Consider the following 13293-nt stretch of genomic DNA (forward strand, 5'->3'; position numbering starts at 1 on the left):
ATGGATGGATGGATGGATAAAAGCTACAAGTTTGTCCACTTATTGAAATTAATTATCTTGGTCTCATTTTTTTCTTATATCACAAAAAAAATAACATTTAGACAATGGTGTATAGAGTTTTTATATCTACTGTATATTTTTTGCTGTAGTTTAGATTTACAGCAGGTGTTTTTTTTTTGTTTTTTTTCAATTTATATTTGTTCTGTTTGGGCAGACGCGGTTGTGATGCAAAATTTCATCATGCATCAGATAATCGTTTGATGTGATGTAAAAATAAATGCAGGGCAGAAACAATTTCTTTCAAGTTTCAACACAACAGGGTAGGTAGGAGAAGTGAGCGTCATGTTTTATTAAGGGTGGATTTACACTGTATAGTTTGAATTGACACAATTCAAATTCAATGTGTGACGTACTAAAGGCAGGGTCTTCCGTTTTCACTCAGGAAAGTGCACTTCATAAATACAGGATGTATAGCCACGAATTCCTTCTCAATCGACACCTCTGGGCTTCTATTAATGTGTGGTGGTGATTTTTTTCCTAAACCAACCCAAGCCTGTATTTTGCCATTTTGTGTTTGTTTTGTCAACAGCAGGACGTTTCTGTGGACAGAAAGTTGTTTAACCCTCCAGCCAATCGCAGAGCGGGGGGTGTGTCACTCACTGTCGGCAGACGGGGCCGGGCGAATTTGTCGGCTGCATGACGTCACTCCCGCGGCAACTTGACAGCACGCACGGATTTTTTAGTGGTTTTATTTTTCACTCACTCAAGCTTTTGTGACTGTATTTATAAAGTGCATTTTCCAAGACCCTACCTTTAATACGTCACGCATCGAATTTGAATTGTGTCAATTCAAACTATACAGTGTAAATCCACCCCTAATAAAACATGACGCTCACTTCTCCTACCTCCCCTGTTGTGTTGAAACTTGAAAGAAATTGTTTCTGCCCAGCATTTATTTTTACATCACATCAAACGATTATCTGATGCATGATGCAATTTTGCGGGATCGGTCCTTCACAGAACAGCGCTATGGATAAAAACACAGTGGAAAAATGGAGCCACAGTAACTGGTCCAGCACTATACTTGACCACTTGTCTCTTCAAGTGTCAACAATGCAACTCCCCCCTCTTGTGCGAGGGTCATAAACCGCCGCAGGCACCCCTGAGTTTTCGTTTTAGCAGCCTGCTGGGGTGGTCCTTCACCAGCCGCATGCTGGAGTGGGCCACCATCAAGCCAGCAGCAGCAACAGGCCGCCGGTGTGCTGCTTCTATTCTGGTCACCAACAAGAGGAATAAAAAAAAAAAAAAAAAACAGTATAGAAGAAACCTGTTGCAAGTGAAGGTATGCCCTAAACACATGGTGGTCTCTTCCTTCCTTTTCAAAGCACTAAAATCCGTTTTAAAGCAGAAGCGAGGAATTTACAAGGCAGCACAGTAAAGTGCTTCTAGGAGCGGGATTCTCTCATTCCAACCAGGTGGTTGAGTAACAACACAAAAGAACTTGATTAAATATAGAATTAAGCGTGCTAAAAATGCCATCACGTAAACGTCGCCTCGCTCAATATGGCTGAGAAATTCACGATTTAATGGGCTGCAGATTGTTTTTCCACTTCACAGTAACAGTAACATTCCAATGTTATGCGATAACCAAAACTCTGCGGCAGGATGTGGCCGCTCCGTACATGAAAGATTGGAGATCCATTTGTTCCTTGTAAGCCCCCTCGTCGGATCATGCGACATTCCGAGATGCGTCGCGTCAAATTCAGAGTGGGCCACTTGGACGTTTCACCGCATTCCGCTTTTGACCAAATTCCTCGGCTTGCTTTTACCGGGTTTTTTTTTTTTTCCTTTTTTTTTTTAATAGAGTTGGAGAGTCTGCCGCTAGATTTGTGGCCTGTTGCGGTGCAACACAACAGCACCACAGGGAACTTCACAAAGAAAGACTCTCAAATTTGCGGCGGTATTTCAAGCATTTAAAAAAAAACAAAAAAAACAGACATGTTTGATTGGATGGGGTGAGCGGGTTTGGTGGGTTTGGGGGGGGGGGGGGGGGGGGGGTGTACAGGCTGACACTTACGTGACCCCACTGACAGGTGCTGAGGTGAAGCGCAGCTTGAGACTTTTCTGCTTCTTTTCTATTTTTTTTTTTTTAACAAGCTCAGCCTGGGGATTGTTCACCACACACATGGCAGTGTTTTGAAGCTATGACACTACTGTACTGCATAATAACACACTACAAGGACATTTTTGGAAATGCACAAAATTGAATGTGTTGCATGTGTCGGACAAAGAAACAAGTTTTAAAGATTTAAGGTTATATTGTTGTTTTGAAAGATAAGATTCCTGCTTTTTGGACAGTCAATTGATAACAGTGGTGTTTTTAAATGTAAGGAATAGTGTTAACCATCGGGGACAGGACAAAACTCAAATCATTTTACATTATTTTAACATTTTACTGTTATGTAGGGATGTAACGATAAGCGTGATATCGTCATATCAAAACCGCCACAATATCGCTGTCGTCATGTTCACGATATTTAAATGCAACACATCTGTTAAATAAGTCAGGTTGATTTCCATTTGTGCAGTTCTAGCACCCTCTGGTGGCTAGTTTTTGTTGTGCAATTTAATTTTGATTAGGGATGTTTTGGCCCTTCTATGTTGAAAATCTACACTAATTGTCTGATCAAGGGGAATGTGCCTGTGAAGCGAGTCAATATGTGGAGGAACTCAATGTGTGCGTGCATTAACAACAAATCATAATAATAATAATAATAATAATAATAACAACAAAATTGCTGTTATGTACAAAAGCACAATATTGTGCTTTTGTATGAGCTCTTTTTTTTTTTTTTTTTTTTTTGCAATATTGTGACCTTTTGTCAATATCGCCAACCTCCCCACAATATCGCAATAATTATCGTGTCGTGAGCTTCATATCGTGATATCGTATTGTGATGTTTGGATATCGTTACATCCCTAGTTATGATACAGTATCAGCATACCAGCATCAATATTATTAGTAGTGTTGTTCCGATACCGACACTGGTATCGGCAGCGGCCCCGATACTGCACTAAAACAGTGATATCGGTATCGGTGACTACTAGCAAGTAACATTAATTCCAAGGCTAATATAGGACTTTGGATGCAGCATCTTGTGTCTTGCTTGTGCACGATATTCACTGATATGTGACATGTTCACTGCATGCTGATCTAAGATATCCTATTGGCCCTTGAATGCTCTAAACCAATGGCAGGACAGCTTTTTCATGAAACCTTAGGTATCGGTATGGTATCGGCATCGGCCAATACTGCAAAGCTGGGTATCGGAATCGGTATCGGGAGGCAAACAAACGGTATCGGAACAACATTAATTAATAATTAATTATTGAAAGAATAATTAGTGCTGTAACATTGTGCCATAAATCACAGCGTGGTACGTAACAGCTTGAATATTTTCAAGTCCAGCATGACTAGCAAGCGCACCACTAAAACCTTGAACAGTCTGGGCCCTATTTTCGAGAAGGGCGCCCATGTGCCCGCCGTAAAACTTCATCTTTATGCAAGGGCATGTCTCGTTGAGATTTTGTTGGTTAATTTGACAGCATTCCGGTGTGTTCTATTTCACGCCCCTGGTGCGTCTGGCAATTTGGTGACAAAAAGTTGACTAGATTTTAAACTCGCTGAAACCAGGTCAAAGTGGTGGTGTAATGCAATTTTGGTGGATTTGGTCGCAACGCAGGCGGACAGATTCTGAGCTCTGCGGACGAGTGTGGTGGTGGTGGGAGGTCATTTTGCAATCATTTTCATGTGATGGATGCATTAACACTGTTATGCTATATAAAAATCCATATCTACTTTATGTCAACCTCTGAAAATATTAAAGATTTTTACTGTATTTTATTGACATTAAGTGAATGAACAAATGATGTTGTCGTCATCTTCTCCGCTCACGACAGCTTAATGGCGCTAAATGAGGAAAACACTTTTGGATCTCCTCGGTCCAACCTCGCTTTCTGATAATATCACCTTTCTCGCAACCTTTAACTATAATGCCGTGTTCTTAGCACAAATCCATTGCCACGTGTGGTAAATCAGGCGCAAATTTGCTCCCAGCTGTCAAACTTTGTGGGCGTGTTTGCGCTGGTATATCATGAGAGTAATATCCTTAGTGAATAGGACGTTAACGGGGAGCAAGCAAGGTGCAGTTGTGGAGCAATAATTAGCACTCTTAGCGGATGCTAAGATACAGGACTATACGCTTTTTAGTAGATTTGGCCCTTTGTACGTGTCAGTCTCCTGCATGGACTCCAGTGAGTCCTTCTTTCATGTAGATTGCGCCACTCAATGCGTTTCAATGAGGGGAGCCGCTTCGATTGGCCGGGAGTCAGCTGCATTCCTTCCCACAACGATGCATAACTGCAGAAACACCAGTCTGGCAAAATGCCAAAAGAAAGAAAACTTCATCCATGCGTAGTTTGGCTGCACTTTGCGCTAGATTTGTGCTAGTCACGGAAATAGGGCCCTCTGACTTTAAGTGTCTCTGAAGTGAAAATATATCTTATTAATTTGACGCACCGTAACACTACAAAATTGAACAACCCTGCAAAATTTGAATGATTTAAAAAAAAAAAAAAATCAATAGAAATGAGGCTTCAAAATTGCGAAAAAGTTTATCCAGACGTGACAACGAGGCACTCTAAAGTGGCTATGCCAGCGCGAAGCCCCTGTTCACAAGGTGGCTGTCATGTCAGATTTTTTCCCCTTCCTCACTCTTCCACCTTTGTCTCAGTGACATGCGAGCACTCAGGGAAGACAACAAGGCACTCTAAAGCAGCTGCACCCGGCTTTGTTCCCTGTCTAAATTAATAATAAATGCCTTTTCGGTGTGAAGCCGTAGCTACCTAACTGCACATTACAACAATGCTGAATAACTGCTGATGCACACAAAGGCACTTAAGTTTTTTTAGTTCTTGAAGGGGCGACCCATGCCCACATATTGCTCAGTAATATTTTTTCTTCAGATTGGAGTCCAAGAAATGCAAGGAACTCTCTGTATTAGATAAACTACATATTGGAAGGGAACCAATATGGTTCAGATTCCCGACAGCTCATTGTAGAGCTTGTGTATCTGTGCAGAAGCTGAGACATAATGCAATTGGAAGTGTTCCCACGAGAATTGAGTGGGGTGCGCCGCGAAATGGACTGACGGAAAAGTTAAGGACCAAACTGCGTTGGTCTATTTTCCAGCAATGTGGAAAAACCTCAACGCACACAAAAAAAAAAGGTAAATCCTGCATAAAAAGTGTTTGTGCAACTTTCCCATAATTTCAAAGCATCTTGGGCATATTATTTTCAAATTTATTTAAATTGTATTCTTTATTATTCTCTAAGGGGAGCTTTATCAAGTAACCCAAAAATTAAATCAGGAGTTTCTATTAATTAGAGCACCTTAGTTTTAAAGTTGAACTTTTTCTCTTAGAATCCCTTTACCTCTCAAATGTCACACTTTGGTCTGCATTAGAGCTGTCATAATTAATCCTTTAATCAGAAGGTATCGATTATCAAATTAATCGACAACTAATTTAATAATCGAGTAATTGTTTGGAGCCATTTTTTGTATTTAAAATTGTCCAAATCCTCTGATTTCGGCACTTCAACAGTAATTGTTCACTGATTTCTGTAGTTCTTTATAAAAGAAGACTGATTTTCTTCTGTGTTTCATCAAATTAAGATATTTGCAAACATTTTTTTACTCAATCAGTTAATAAACAGTAATCAGGGAAAAAATGCTTTTGTAACATACTTTAATGCAAAGTTAAAATGAATCTGATTAGTCGATTAATTGATTGAATAATCGATAGATTAATCAATTCTAAAAAAATATTTGATAGTGACAGCACTAGTCTGCATCTTTGTAAATTTGGAATTAGATGTAGCATTTTATGTTATATGAAAATTAAGATATTAGGGCTGGGTTAAAAAAAAAAAAAAATATCGAATCGATTTTCCTTTTCGAGTATGACATCGATTCATAAAATTATGAATCGATTATTTAAATATTTTTAAAGCCCTTTTTCTATTTTGTATCTTACGTATTTCTTTCAATTTGCTGTTTACGTGCAGTTCTTAGGTTTAGTGTTCCGTGTTTGTATATCAACTCTGGCCAGCAATTACAACATGGTAACGGTATTATTTAGAGGTGGGTTAAGTCAGGTCAATCCCCATTGAAGGCCAAGGTACCAAGTGCATTGCCTGCCATTGATTTTTAAACCTCATTAATGATATAAAGGGGAAAAAAAACATTCCGAAGTTAGCTTCCAAGACTGAAAAATGCCGTATTCATGTAAACAAACAGCCAAAGCAACGCTGTATTTATCTGTCCTCAGTTAAAAACAATCATGTGTGCTTCATGCAAGACTGACTTCCAAATGGTGGCTTGTTGTTGTTCCTTAAAAGTAGCATTGTGTGTACACAGCATGCATTGATTATCTCCTGTGTGCACGGGAACAACAAACCCCCTTGACTACCACCATCATCACAAGCAGCAGCAGTAGCCTCCCCCCACCACCACCACCCTCGCCACATTGCGGCTTCCACTGTTGCTCATTGGAAATATGCAAATTAGATGCTGTCACTGATTCTCTTTGAACTTTTATTTCGTCACGGGTTGAGAGGAATCGACGAGGTAGAGACAGAGAGAGAGAGCGGCAGCGATGCAAGCCCACAGTCCCTTTTCTCCCATCCATCTGCCGGACCTCATTTCATCTGAATAATAAATGACTAAACTATAATCAAATATCCCTCAGATATGCTTCGTCTTCTTACACATTTACAGTTCAAGGAAAAGTCATTAATTAAATGTTAAAGCGCTCCACTTTAGGCAAATATTTTCAAGTCAAGGTCTAATATATACAGTATAATATATGCAGTATAATATATAGCGATTGCATATAGCGTGCAATTCATGCACTCAACCCTAACTGACTGTCAAAATACAAATCTCTCATACTTCCATTACATGTATCATTTGTACAGTGTCACTGAACTGAAAGGACTGATAAAGCATGACTTAGATGTAAGTTGAATAAAGTTGGTGCCATTCGGCGGGTGTCCATCCACCTATTTTTATTCGAATTTTCAAGAATTGCGAAAAAGAAACTGAATGGGAATGTCAGAAATTCGGAAAAAGGCCCAAAATTTGCAAAAAAAAGTTTTTTACGCTTGGAGGGGATGGATTTTGAAGTGTGTCAAAAAAAAAAAAAAAAAAAAAAAAGGAAAATGCGCATTCTAGCAGATTTCAAGACCGGATATAGACCCTTCCAGCTAACGTCACTGCTTAGCTCCTGCTGTGCAAACATCCCATAACAAATGAATGTAGAGAGCTTGATTTTCGGCGAGCGTTTTCGTTAAAAGGTGGGAAATATGTCAAGTGTCACAAAAAAAAAAAACGTCCCGAGTAGGACACTACATTACCGCGACTCATTGAAACCAGTCGTTTGGAGCCGCTAACTACAAAAAAATTGAGTTTGTTGGGGGGCAAAGTGGAAGTGGAAGCTTAAGGTATGTTGTTTTTGCTTGAAACAGTACTTTGATTACTACTTTCATGGTGTATATTGTCATTCATTAAATTGTTTGTGTCTTGGATATACTCGTCTTGGTGTATATCGAAGTTGTCAAGCTAGCTTAGCTTGCTATCTGCTAACAAATAGACCACACGTTTACAACACATTCCTCAGGAGATCAAGCCCGAGTTAAAGTCTTAATTGTGATAATCGTGTTAAATCGTTAACTTTTTGTTCAAAATTACTTGAATACTTATGCAAAAAAGTATGAATGATTGTTTCACTAAATATAATATGGCACATTCATCACGTCTGCTTCGAATTTACAATCGGAGGTTAATGTTCTGACCCATTGTGTATGAAAAGAAGAAAAACTACCTGATATAAAATGATCTGAGCATATCTTTGTACTTTTTGTGGGTGCAAAGCAGTTGAGTCGTAGCTTCGCGCTAGCCACCGTGATCGTCTTTCACTCCTCACTGTCTTCCGCCTGGTTTAGAATCACTGCCGGCAGCCGAAAGAGCGATCTAATCCCTCTTTGAGCCATTAGAGCATCCGCCAGCCGTGCACAAGTTCACAATAGTATTGGTCACTAATTTATCAACTGTTTGACCAATTTTCGAGCCCACACCGATTGTTTTCTAATTCACTCGCATTGACGCGCTGCCCGCCAACCGCAAGGGGTGCACTTAAACGTCACGTCACACTGGAAGGGTCTCTACTGTACGTTGCACGTTTTGACCGATACTATGTCACACGCCCGATACTATGTCACACGCACGTTTGTAGTCACAGAGATGAAGAAACACGGTTCTTTTTATAATTAATTAAAGAAAAAACATGAATGCAATTTTATAGCAATTTTTATTTTATCGGCTCTCAATGAAACGACTTACATGTGTGAGGGAAGCCAACAAGACAAACTACTTCCGTTTAGTCCGTCAAAACCAACATTCCCACCCGGAACTCCCCATCGTCCCAATAGGTCGCTTGCACGTGTCGTCACTTCCGCCTCGGATTTCTCGTCGTCGCCATGCTGGGTGGCCTCCATTTACGTAGCGATTCGGTCTAACACGTATCTATCACGTTTGTTTTCTGCGTTTAAAATGGTACATTGTTGCTGCATCGTTGGCTGTTCGAACAAAGCCCAGGGGGAAAATGGTCGGCCTTTCTGCCGAATTCCGAAAATAATTAGGAACCAGGGCCTGGAGACAGAGGAGTGCGGACTCCGGAGGGAAGTCGTTACTTTGGGCTCGTGTGTGCAGCCATCACTTTGTGAGCGGTAAGCTTGTTTACCTTTATTTAATGCATGAGGATTAATAACGTTGCGACCGCCCATATATGGGCAAGTTGCTTATGTTTTGGATTCATGAGCAAGCAAGTTCGGTAGTACAAGCTGGCTAGCGGACGTTAGCCGAAAGCTAACATCGAACATTTTCACCCAAGTAGTGCCAGTGCAAAGTGTTTACTGCTGAAATTGGATTGATTAGTCTTGGGCTCTTAATGCCGATAACAGGTTTTTTGGTGGCAAAATGTAAACTTGGAAAAAAGAGACAGAAGGGGGTGATGCAAGTAAACAGACCCCCGGTAGCCTACACATCATGCTAAAGAACTTATTCACGGCCACCCTACTGCGGCAAAATAACCAGTCTTTCCATATTTTATTTGTTTATTTTAACAGGTCGCCCTGCGCCCGTTTTTCTGTCCAATCATCCCGACTGGGCTCCAACATTAAAGTTGGGTCCCAAGTTACAACATCTATGTCTCAGCCCAGTCGGTGCCAAGATATGAACGTGCACAGGAGAGACAAGCAAAGAAAAGACGACTCGAAGTGGCAGAGAGTTTGTTGCAGTTATGCAGCCAGATGGCTCCAGTAACCTGTACCCTCAAGTACTGCTGACATCATTGACTCTGGTATGCCACTCAGAATTCATTACATGATATATTGTATGCATGAGTGAATGTATGTGTTTGTTTGTGTGTGTACATGCACCTTATATTTTAGAGACATTTGGAAGTGTTTATAGAAATAAGTATTTGCCTGTAGCAATGTTCATACATTAAAAAATGCAACAAAATGTGTACATTTCTTTTACACTGACAAAAAAACTATACTACTGTACTATATTAAACCTATTACTGGTACCGTATTTTTTTGTGATCTTTTTTTATTATTATTTCTTTAGGGATCTCATGCCACACCGACTTGATTGCCAATGACATGATGGAAACGAAGGCGAGCATCAAAGCATTGGAGGAGGACAACATGCGACTGTTTGTTTGGAGCTAATAAAGGCAGCGATAATACAAATTCTATTGTTGGGTTTGTTTACAAAGCTGTACATAATACAAATGACAGGATTTGACTCAATGTGCAATATGGTCCCTCTTAAAGTAATGGCATAAATCTTTATTATTTCTAAAAGCACAAAAAAATGAAGTGAATAATGATTAGATGTAGTAATTTCAGGGATAAAATTGAACTGTTAATTAATGTAGTTTATTTTAGCACAGGTGCCTACCATCCTGAGATGACGGTATGATGTAATGTTGATGGGGTACGCAATGACTTTCATTATACTATGTACAGAGGAAAAAGTTGCTCTCTTTTAAATTTGTTTAATGTAAGACAAGTACCAGTACTGTGTTACAGTTTTCCCAATAATCCTTGTTTCACACTTGTCACAAAACTACTGTCCTTTTGGCAGTCTAGATTGGCACACTTCAAGTGATATCATTTGATTTTACAATCTGCTGCAGCACAAAAAACTACTTTATTCCGCATCTTTGAAGTACATGAGCAAGTGGTAGGTGACAGCGGCTGAGCAGGAACACTGGAAGTCCACTGCTGATCTAGTAAATGCTCTCCCGAGCAGTTCAGGTAAGGAGGGGATTTTGGAAAAAAAAAACTCTGGCTTTTCCAGCTGGCCAAAACGAGCGATCTGGGTGGACTCGCTCAATCACACTTTGTCCACACCACAAAGCCGCAGAAGTCCCGTCCAGTTAAACTCATCTGTGCCTGAATCTGAAAATATTACAAACATTGTAATGAAAATATGAAACCTAGCATTAAATAAACTACAAAAAGTAAAGCCATACATACCTGGTAATAATATTGGTGTTGTCGTGACAAGTGATGGGAATTGTTGCCATCCGGCACCAGACAGAAATTGGGTGTTGTGACAGCCTCCTTAACCGTGAGATCATAAGAAAAGCTGTCAGTATGCTCAGTAGTTACCATGAACACGTTTTATTGTACTGGAAACTGAAACTAAAAATACGTCCTCTGAGAGTGGTTAACCTTAACCATTTAGAATAAGTTGATTGAGTAACATGTAACTAGTGAAAGGGTAGCATTAAATTTAATTAAGCCACGGGGAGGCTGTGCATAGTTACTTTTTATTCTTATACGCTCTGCCATATTTGCCTGTTATAAAATTGTTAGAAAAACCACATCAGGTAAACCCAGCTGTGCATGTAAACACAATGATAACAGGAAGCCTGAGAACAAATCAACATTTTTGTGTGCAGAATTACCAACACCATGTGGTTTACTTACGTGCAACAGCAACCGTTTCTTCTGATGCGATGTTAAAGTTTACACTCTGTATCCACCCGCTTACAAAATAATTGTAAGCCTCCAGGGATTTGTTGGCGTGTTATGGAGCATGTTGCCAACACGAGGTAGTGAAAGATGTCCAGAGATGTCACATTTGGCCAGCAAGCTTTCTCCATCAAAAAAAAAATCACCCTTGGTCAGGACGTAATTAGGATCAATCCCGCCACACAGAGACACCTTCTGCCTGTATCGTTGTTTTTGATCTTCCGGTAAATCGTGAAAATACTGCGAAAATGACATCAGGTTGATAAGCTCTACCGTGTAACTCGCGAGTGTACCTTGTGAACCGGCGGACACCCAATATGGCGCCCGAAGAAAAAATTCCCATGATGCATTACGATGTGCAAGCGACCTATACCCGGCCTTATTCAAGGTATCAGTACTGGCGACGGCGGCTGATACCTTATTTTTATCCTCTTTTGGCCATTTTACAATCAGGAAGTAAAAGCATACATGTCTGACAGATGCCCATTAATACAGTATTTACAACCACATATTTTGATTGGGTCTTTTATCTGGATTATTAGTTTCATTTCATTTAGAGTTGAGTTTGAGTCGAGACGAGACGAGACGAGACGAGATGAGATGAGATGAGATGAGAACCTCCTCCAAAAAAATATCGACAAGTCGAACAGGAAGGCACCCCGGTCCAGATTTGGACTGAAGTCCGCCTATTGAAGACGTGTGTTGTAGGGTCCTTGAATCCTAAAAGGCATTTCCCAAAAATGAATCTGACACAGGTCACCATCCCTTTTTTTTTTTTTTTTTTTTTTTTAAAACATTTCCTGCAACTGCACATGAATAGAAACGCTCCATCCTGTTTTCCCCTTCAAAGAACAAAAAGACACCCAAAAGGATTTACATGCTGTGTCAATTCTCGCAAATGAAAATAAAAAAATAAAAAACAAAACAAAAAAAGCACAACTAGATTTTATCTGCAGGATACGCGCATGTGGTTGCATTCTTGCGCTTGATGGCCACCAGATAAGCCTGCTGCTCCAGTGGCACGTGACGTTTTACAGACTCCATTTGGGGGAGTGAGTTTAAAATTTTCGCGTCCATGACTGTTGGGGCACGCTGCCGAGGCTTTAAGTCAGCCTCGTGCAGATGTGCTGAAGCGAGCCTAATTAAACCCACTGGCCTCTGCCCTCTTTCATACATGCGTACTTCCCACTGCCGCACTTGGGCGTTGGAACATGTGCTCAGCAATTGATCCGAGCTTCTCGTCCCCCCTTCTCCTCCGTTCCTTTCAGCAGACATGTGGAGCTCAAATGGAAAACCGGTGTGCGATTAGCATACTTGGATTCAGTCCATTATAATTTTCACTTCATCTGAAACTGAGCCACTAAAAATAATGTTAACAAGATGCTAATCCCCCTTTTTTTCTGTCACAACCAAAACAAATGATGTCCGAAGTTTTTTTTTCTTTCTTTGAAGGAGAGTTTTCGCAGGAAGACGTCATGCTTCTTATTGAAAACGAATGTACCGATGGTTCCACCAAATGCGGGGGGAGTATGGCGAGAGTACATAAATCTGCTCCCCTGCTGTGTGCTTCAATTGGCTTTTAGAGTGATTGACCTCTGCAGGTTTCCAGCAGCCAGGAAACAGAAGAGTGCCCTTGACTCGCTTGGTATGAGAGGGGAATCAAAAAAAAGAAAAAAAAAAAGAAAAGCCGTCTGAAAACCCGAGGGATCATTTGGGGCAGTGAAGCAGGTTGTTCCATATCCGCTTGTTTAAAAAACGTCTGCCATCCTGGCGGAGAGGGCCCGGACCCATCTGCCGGGCCAGCAACAATGGGAGCCAGATGGAATTAATGAAACAATTGTTTGCGAGACTCATAAATAAGCAGCTATTCAAATTCTAGAAGATCTGCATGGGTAAAATATACATTAGTGCCATACAACATGAAACACATGGCTCCAGCCTCTGGGGGCCTTGAGAGCACATCACCTCCCCTCCCGCTCCCCCTTCACTTCCCTTTCAAGCCCAACTATTATTGGTGTTAATAGCAGAGTGTTCATCCCAGCTGCGGCTTGCAACAGCCTTTCAATTGAGCTGAAGGCCACTTTTACATTTACAGTTGGTGATGGGGTTGTAAACAATGTCGT

General features: G+C 40.6%; 1 long non-coding RNA gene across 1 annotated transcript; it reads right to left on the bottom strand.

Moving 5' to 3' along the window:
• Positions 1 to 10321: 10321 nt before the first annotated feature.
• LOC144017435 (uncharacterized) lies at positions 10322 to 11498 on the bottom strand. The gene is made up of 2 exons (XR_013283189.1): positions 10670 to 11498; positions 10322 to 10591 (listed from the first exon to the last, which is right to left on the bottom strand). It is a non-coding gene; the product is annotated as an uncharacterized LOC144017435 (long non-coding RNA).
• Between the last annotated feature and the right edge of the window lie 1795 nt (positions 11499 to 13293).

Source organism: Festucalex cinctus, chromosome 1 (assembly GCF_051991245.1).
Source record: "Festucalex cinctus isolate MCC-2025b chromosome 1, RoL_Fcin_1.0, whole genome shotgun sequence".
Lineage (NCBI taxonomy): Eukaryota > Metazoa > Chordata > Actinopteri > Syngnathiformes > Syngnathidae > Festucalex > Festucalex cinctus.